The sequence below is a fragment of the Ostrea edulis genome, chromosome 4, assembly GCF_947568905.1.
Source record: "Ostrea edulis chromosome 4, xbOstEdul1.1, whole genome shotgun sequence".
NCBI classification, from domain to species: Eukaryota; Metazoa; Mollusca; class Bivalvia; order Ostreida; family Ostreidae; genus Ostrea; species Ostrea edulis.
This window is the reverse complement of record NC_079167.1, coordinates 64,362,288-64,371,279: the sequence shown is the minus strand read 5'-3', so window position 1 is coordinate 64,371,279 and position 8,992 is coordinate 64,362,288. Positions and strand designations below refer to the sequence as shown.

Sequence of the window (8,992 nt, the reverse complement as noted above, 5' to 3'; positions counted from 1 at the left end):
TCTGTGGTGTCTTTTATTTCGAACTCGCAGAGATATAATGAATCGACATATGAATGAAAAGTATTAGTGTTAATAGATAATGCATCGTCGATATATCTAAATGTCGAATTGAAGGCCACAGCAAGAGTTTTTTTCTTCTCACGTAGAAGTTTTTGAATAAATTCTGCTTCATAGGAATATCAAAATAGGTCAGTTACAAAGGAGCACAATTCGTGCCCATGGGAATTCCAACAGACGATTGGAAGACCTGGTCACCAAAGAATTCACGTGCAGTGCCATAAAAGAGTATTCAAAACTATTGACCGGTCAAACACGAATTTTCATTCGACGACCAACTTATCATTTTAGTGTCCATAAATGCTTCGTTTAAAATACAGATCAAACTTTATTTGCAGCTAAGTCTACCTACAAGCAAAATGTAAAGTGGCGCCAAGTTAGAGTCACGTGATTACTGAAGGCTGATTGGATAATATAGAAAAATAGTGAGTTTGGGAGAATTGAAGCAAATGTGTAGCATAAAGATGGCAAATAAAATGTCGGCCACCAGATGAGGTCAACTGATCACATTTCGTGCAATCAAAGGTGAGCATGCGAGCAACATACTGTAGCGGACAGTATAAAAGGGAACTTATACTGCCTCGCTAGAGAGCTAGCTTAATTTTTCTAGTGACGTGGTGTCTCATGAGTCTGTCTGTCTGTCTCTCTCTCTCTTGATCTTGATCACACAAGTAAAGCAACGGCGAGCGTAATCAGCACTTGGCTGGGTAATCGCTACACGTTACAAATTGGTGATAGCGTGTTTGGTGGGCCTTCTTTAGGTAGATTCTCTTTGGGGCTCTGGATACGGATGTGGTTTCGTCCAGGGACGTCGGGTGACTATCGTCGGTAATGGCGGATGCCGTTGATGAAGAGGTGCCAAACAGTCAGAGAGAACTCACGCTAAGCTTCGGGACGAAGCTTTCCTAAGCGGGGGAAAATGTAGCGGACAGTATAAGAAGGGACTTATACTGCCTCGCTAGAGAGCTAGCTTTTCTAGTGATGTGGCCGAGTCTCTCTCTTGACCATGCAAGTTAAGCAACGGCGTGTGTGATCAGCACTTGGCTGGGTGACCGCTACACATTACAATACCATACAAGTATCAACATCATAAATCAACCTTTCGTCACACACACGTGTGTACACAAAAAGAAATCCTTCTTGGTGTGCCATCGTTTTGCTGCATCTTTGTAATGTTGTTGTATGGTAGTTGATGTGCACTTGTATAGATAAATTAATCTTGGGGATCAGACATATTGAATTATTTTGTCATTGTTGGCTTTTCTCTCTCCATTTCAGTGGTTCTTTTATTTATAGATAAGTAGATGCATTCGTATATCAATCGGATAACACCTATTTTATAGATCTCATGAAAATAGCTGAAATATTTTCCCTGGGTGATATGGAAGACCTCACGAGGCCAATGAGGTTATCCACACCACCGAAGACCAATAGTTTTGACTGTTTCCTGAGATACATGGAATCACTGTGTAATACTCATGTAACATATTTACCTTAGTATTGTGTAAAGTTTGTACTGATCTGTCAGTAAACACGTAAACTCCTTCAATATTTGAGGGCTGATCTGTAAATACGTAAACTCCTTCAATATTTGGGGGCGTACGGTATTTCAAAAAGAAAACAAGTGTTTAATGAGGATAATTTATTTCAGAAAATGTGACAAACTCTCTCTAATCGACTTTGCCAATTTCCAACCACTAACACAGATAACAAACTACCCAGACGAACTGTAGACTTTAGGCGAGTGTCTCACCTACATCCGGTCGACACTTCTGAAATTTCTGATAAAAATCATCCTCGTTTTTTTTTTTATTATTAAACTGCCCATTCTAAAGCGCCCTCTTGAACTAACCGAATATAGATATCCAGTACTTCTCCATGTAATAACGTACTCCAGTTGACGTCCTATATTTCATTTTTCCACTTCCGTGCTCGAAACGTCTCCGGAAGGAATCGATACTCATAGAGAGGGAAAATGTAGTATCCAGGTTTGACGTTCATCAAATTATGATAACAGGCAATAGAGGCTTCATTAATGTTCATTTATTTAATTTACAATGTTTCCCTCAGGAAGTGACACATAAACACCATAGTCACTGACAGCGAAAGGACAAAGAAAAATAGTTTTTGGGGTAATTATTTTGTATGTTCACGAATCATTTGCTTTAATGCATGATAGATATAGTAGATCAAACGCATCGAATGTAATCAGTTTTAGTACAAATGAATCTGTGGTATGTTCTGTCCTAAACATTGTACGTAGCTCGTCTGGTGGGTTCGGGCCATGACATAAGCGGTGTCCCATCCTATCACTAGTGTGTTCAACTGATGAGAGGCCCAGATAAATATAGCAGACTGTAGTGTGTTCAACTGATGAGAGGCCCAGATAAATATAACAGACTGTAGTGTGTTCAACTGATGCGAGGTCCAGATAAATAACAAACTGTAGTGTGTTCAACTGATGAGAGGCCCAGATAAATAGCAAACTGTAGTGTGTTCAACTGATGAGAGGCCCAGATAAATATAGCAAACTGTAGTGTGTTCAACTGATGAGAGGCCCAGATAAATATAGCAAACTGTAGTGTGTTCAACTGATGAGAGGCCCAGATAAATAGCAAACTGTAGTGTGTTCAACTGATGAGAGGCCCAGATAAATATAGCAAACTGTAGTGTGTTCAACTGATGAGAGGCCCAGATAAATAGCAAACTGTAGTGTGTTCAACTGATGAGAGGTCCAGATAAATAGCAAACTGTAGTGTGTTCAACTGATTCGAGGCCTAGATAAATAGCAGACTGTAGTGTGTTCAACTGATGAGAGGCCCAGATAAATATAGCAAACTGTAGTGTGTTCAACTGATGAGAGGCCCAGATAAATATAGTAGACTGTAGTGTGTTCAACTGATGAGAGGTCCAGATAAATATAGTAGACTGTAGTGTGTTCAACTGATGAGAGGCCCAGATAAATATAGCAAACTGTAGTGTGTTCAACTGATGAGAGGCCCAGATAAATAGCAAACTGTAGTGTGTTCAACTGATGCGAGGTCCAGATAAATAGCAAACTGTAGTGTGTTCAACTGATGAGAGGCCCAGATAAATAACAGACCGATCCAGGGTAGTTTTGTTGTTGTTGCAAAACGACATCATCAGCATGCGCCTTGCCTTGTCTTGCAGAAAGGTGAGAAACTGGCGGTTATCACAAAGGAAAAGAATTGACAAGGACGAACAATTTCATTCCGATAGCAAAGCCATGTAAGAGCCCCTTCAATGACAACAAGAATTGGTTCTCATATGAACTGTTATTTGTCCCCAAACCTCGAACGTCTGAGGTAGGAATCTATATCTTCTTTCCAACCATCAAAACAAGACATCCTTCGGCACTTTTGTCATTACACTTCCAGTTGCTTCAGATTTGCATCCGCCTCATTCAAAGCCAATATTGCAAGTCTTGTATTAAATCTCTGTACTCGCCCCTTTTTTTTTTTTTTTTTTACCTTCAAGACTCCTCCCTGTTCTCGAAGTTTGTCGACCTCCAATGACTTCCTTTGGAGTCCCCTCCCCTCCCCACCTCCACTTTCTCCCTCTCGACCTCTGTCAGTGGGTGCTCTCGCATTCGCTGCCAACTCCCTGAATGACTATATTTGAACAACACCCTAGGTCTGATAACAAATAAGACCAGTGCAGAAGAAACTCTTTTAACAGAAGCAATCATAACTCAAACAGAACACAGTAATACACATGTTCTGATCAATGGTGACAACTTTTTCTTTCGGGGTTACCCCGAAACTCCTGTTTTCACACCCATGCACCTCACTAATTCACACAAGAAGAAAGAAATTCAACAAAGCAACTATGTACAAACAAACGAAACGGGTTGAATAATCATGTTGAAAACAGAACTTTAATAATCATTCAATAACAGCAACAGCAAACAAGACAAAAACAAAACTTGTGCCCAATATTCAGTTAAGCAGGAAAGTGTTGACGGTTGACTGATCAGAATTAAAATGCTACTATCCCAATTCTAACACTAGTTATAAAAATAACCGTTTATCGATCTCAACCGCTCAAACACAACCAAAAAAATTTACTCACATATTTTACATATACATGTACAGAATGTAACATGCAAAATTCAAATGTTTACAATTATCAAGTATGAAAAAACCTTAAAAGAAAATAGAGGGAAAAAACGATGACGTCACTCCACTAGTCCAATAGATGACGTCCAACATGTTCTACTCGCCAAGACACCACGTGTTCAACCAACCATATGTTCCACAGACCATGTGTTTAAGTCTTTGCATTGCACATTTTCAGACCGTCCACGTAACTGTACCACGCCATCACATGCCCTCGGGTGTTTGTTTAAATAGAAAATCGCCAGGTTTAGGGAAGGTTAGACAGGGTGAAAGGGAGAAAAAGAGAGAGGGGGGGTAGGAAATTGGGAAGGACAGAGAGGGGACAAGAAAGAATGAAAAAAGAGAGAAGAGAGATAGAGATTATGATCAGGAAGAGGGAGGAAGGGGGTGGAAACTGGAAGAAGTGAACACAGTCACTACTTATCTAAAACGTCAAAAGTTTTGGGAGTCGAACTCGGATCTTCCCGCGAATCTAGTGGCCTGACAATCAGGTGAGCGGATGAGTTGAATGCGACATGTTTACTGTCAGAGAGTTGTGTTACTCCGCGGCTACGTTTACAATCGTAACTCCTCGGCTATTTCCGTAACAGTTTACAGTCTGAACTTCAACTACGGTAATTGCAATTCGAGCGTGTCAGATACTAGAAATGTGCATATTGTAATAACATGCGTGTGTGGAGGAATTTTGTTGCATTTCGCTGTTGAATCCGCGAAAAGGCTAACATTTTGCTGGTGTATGAGCATTGGCGTAGTTGACGCTGAACGAGGTAAGGCCTATGTGAAACGAATCGTTGGACATCGGACGGGGTATTTGTCTGTCACCATTGGATATCGGACGGGGTATTTGGCTAACTGTCTGTCACCATCTCTATGATGGTGTGATTTGGGGAAGTAGTATGGAGCGCCAAAGTAACATAAACTCAAATAATTGAAGATATCTTCAATTATTTGAAGATATCATCAATATTTATTTGATGCGCGCAACAATTTAATTAAAGATCTCTTCAAATAATTAATGATATTTTCAATTCTGAATTATTGCACGCATTAAATGAATTGATGATAGCATTGATTCTTCTGCTGAATTGATGCGCGCTTTAATTGAATTAATGATCTCTTCAAATGAATTAATGATATCAACAATTGAATTGATGCGCGCTACAATTCGATTGAAGAGAGCAATAATTGATATAATGCGCGCATTAAATCAATTGATGAGAGCAATAATTGAATTGATACGCGCATTAATTCATTTGATGAAAGCAATAATGGATTTAATTCGCGCATTAATTAATTCAATTATTGCTCTCTTCAATTGAATTAATGATATCTTTAATTCAATTGAAGAACGCAATAATTCTTTTTGGGAGAGCAACTAAATAATTAAAGATATCTTCAATTCAACATATCCACAATTGAATTAATGATCTCTTTAATTGAATTGTTGCTCTCTTTAAAAGAATTGATGCGCGCATTAATTCCTTATACAAAAGCATAGTAAATAATTAAAGATATCTTCAATTGAATTAAAGAGATCATCAAATTATTTATACCGAGCTCTAAATCAATTATTGCGCTCAATATTTCTACGAAATTAATGCTCTCATCAATTGAATTGAAGAGAGCAATAATTGAATTAATGCGCGCATCAAATCTATTATTGCTCTCATAATTCAATTGGTGCTCTCATCAATTGAATTGAAGAGAGCAATAATTGAATTAATGGGCGCATTAAATCAATTATTGCTCTCATTAATTCAATTGATGCGCGCATTAATTCAATTGATGAGAGCAATAATTGAATTGAAGCGCGCATTAATTCATTTGATGAGAGCAATAATTGATTTAATGCGCGCATTAATTCAATTAAAGAGAGCAATAATTGAATTGATATCTTCAAATAATTGAAGATATCTTCAATTATTTGAGTTTATGTTAATTTGGCGCTCCATAAAGTAGAGAATCTAAATGCAGGTTCTGTTCATCATTCATACTTGATAATGTAGCTACTGATCAAAGTAAATCAGAAATAAATACAAATACCCGGATTCTACGAGAGCTGATAGGTGCCAGGGTATAGAATTAATATTTATTTAACTGGCGGCCTCCACTTAATTTATCTGGCGGTCACCACTTATTATCTGGCGGTCGCCACTTATTATCTGCCAGTTAATTTATGTGGCGGCCGCCAGTTAATTTAAATCATTTATATGGCTGTCACCAGTTATTCAATTCCTCTCTCTTTCTCTATTTCTCTCTCAAAATGAAAGGGGCGCAATCCCTCCCCAATTCTTAGTAATATGTATGTGATATATATATATATATATATATATATATATATATATATATATATATATATATATATATATATATATATATAATTAAGAGCATTAAATTATTGTTTTTCGATTGTACTGTTAAATACGTAGAACCACAGGGCTGACCCTCCATTTTTCGACAACTTTCAATTTCTGTTATTTTCACATGCAAACTAAATTATTTTCACATGTGAAATAAGATTAATTGGTGGTTTGGCCCCCGCCCCACTCTTTTAGTGGTAGTAATGAATGGTAAAAATGTAATAATGAATTAACTGATCAATTGAAGGATGAATGGAGCTCCCTCCCTCCAATTTAGGAGTACAAAGTTTGGACAAAAGAGACATTTTAGGTTCCTTTTCTGCTTGTCAACAATTGTAAAAGACAATTTCTCCTCCGACTGTCCCTATTCACTTTGAAAAACGATGCTGCGTATTTGCGTACTATTCTAAATTTTTCCAATATAATCACTCAGCGATACGAATTACATTGTTTTTTCAATTCCGCCATATATAAATTAAGTGGCGGCCGCCAGATAAAATAACTGGCGGCCGCCAGTTAATTTATATGGCGGCCGCCAGATAATAAGTGGCGGCCGACAGTTAAATTAAGTGGCGGCTGCCACATAAATTAAGTGGCGGCCGCCAGTTAAATAAGTATTAATTATATACCCTGGCACCTATCGGCTTCCGTAGGATTCTCCACCATGTAAAATATGCGTGTGTGGCCCTATGTAGAAATACAGCTTATTATATAAAGTTCCAGAATTTATTCAAGTCCGACCGAACATCAACTAGAGGGTAACGATCAATCTGGAATTTACAAATTTTACAAACAAATTTCACAAAGACGTGTTTTGGTATATATCTGATTTTAACCAAGATCAAAATTACTAGAAAGGCTCACAAACAAAATGTTAACAAACTTTGAACTGACAGATCCGCCTATGTGGGTATAAATTGACCAATAAAATAAACTACAGAAAATTGCAAATTCAGGGAATTTTTTTTTAATATAATATTAATTTACAACAGTAAAACGAGTGAGAGATAAACATAACCAAATAAAAAATACAATCCTAAGATCTTACCTTGAATTTTATAGATTGTAAAAACCAATTTCCATAAACATAGTGATATATGTTCGAAGCAAGAAAGAGGTGTCAAAGTTGAAAATTAGGAACACGTGTGAAAATGCGCTCCCTCAAGATCAAACATGAAGTAAAACAATTTTCAATTAGGGATTTGAAAATTCTTAATCCAAAAAGTAAAGAAAATTCACAATTACAAATTCACAATTAATGATTTATCATTATGAACCCTATATTAAACACATGAACATGACAAAATTTAATCAACAAGCAATTCACTGGATTGTATATGTAGCAAAATTCCCATGTTATAATGACGGACTAATGTAGATTTAATTAATGATTTGATTCAAAATTAAGTAGATTTAATGTAAAATAAAAGTTCAGATAATGTAATTCTACCTGATATATCTGATGTAATGTCACGATGAGCTAGATTTCTTATGCTGGTTATTCATCTTTAACGTTTATATAGGATTTTTTTTTTTTTTTTTTTTTTTTTTTTTTAAGTCTATCAGGTCGGGTCAGCATATATTTACCGTATCCCTAGAAGAAAAAAATCAATATCAATAAAAAAATTTCAAAAACTTTCAGTGTACAGTATCATCGTGGAAAATGATTAAATATCACTTAGTTCAGGAACATAATCTAAAAAAAAAAAAATAAAAAAAAAAAAAAAAAAAAGAAAAGAAAAAAATACACATCGAGTCATTTTATTGATTAAAACCCCATAGCCATCAACTCATGAAAACTAAATCAAAAACTATTTTGCCTATCGAAAATAGTACAATATTTATTACAAACCACAGACTTGTTTTACTTTGAAAGTGTTTAGTTCACACAATTTTGACTATCGGACTTATCAGGACATTACACCGACACCAGGTTTATTAATATCTTTTTTTACCTCACGTGACAACGATATAAACCGAAAGTTGCGAAATAAAACTAGCCGTTCGCTGTTCTATGTACAGACACTGAGGTTGTAACTTACAAATGAAGAATTAGTTTATTGGGTATCATGTGCTGTATTCTGCGATGAGAAGGTAATTATTTATTTTCATTTATTTTTTGTTGTTGATTGGTCGTTTTATATAAAGTTATGCTCGATCAGTTGCAATTAATGAGTGTAAGCTAGGCCTAGTTAAGTCAGTCTAATTTAAATCAGCCCCTACGTGTTGGGATAACAAATAATAAAACGCAGGGGCTAATTTTAATAAGACTGATTGCTAGTATACTATCCGTGCATTTTCAGATTTCGCGCTAAGTTGTTCCAGTGTCCAGATAAACAATTTTATTCTTCTCCTGATCATGGTGTAGAAAATTTATTTTACTTCACCTGTTCACACCCATGTAATAGTGTAAGCCGGTTTGATAAATTTTGTTGT

General features: G+C 36.4%; 1 protein-coding gene across 2 annotated transcripts in view; it reads left to right on the top strand.

The window, feature by feature from the left end:
• The first annotated feature begins 2,015 nt into the window (after positions 1-2,015).
• The window catches only part of LOC125672180 (85/88 kDa calcium-independent phospholipase A2-like), a 31,956-nt gene continuing 24,979 nt past the window's right edge, over positions 2,016-8,992 (top strand). Inside the window, exon 1 of one of the 2 annotated variants that reach the window (XM_048908306.2) lies at positions 2,016-2,189. The gene's annotated coding sequence lies outside the window, so the exon portion shown is untranslated. Of the gene's footprint in view, positions 2,190-8,299; positions 8,651-8,992 lie in introns of those variants that run through there. The other variant, XM_048908305.2, reaches the window with a different exon arrangement.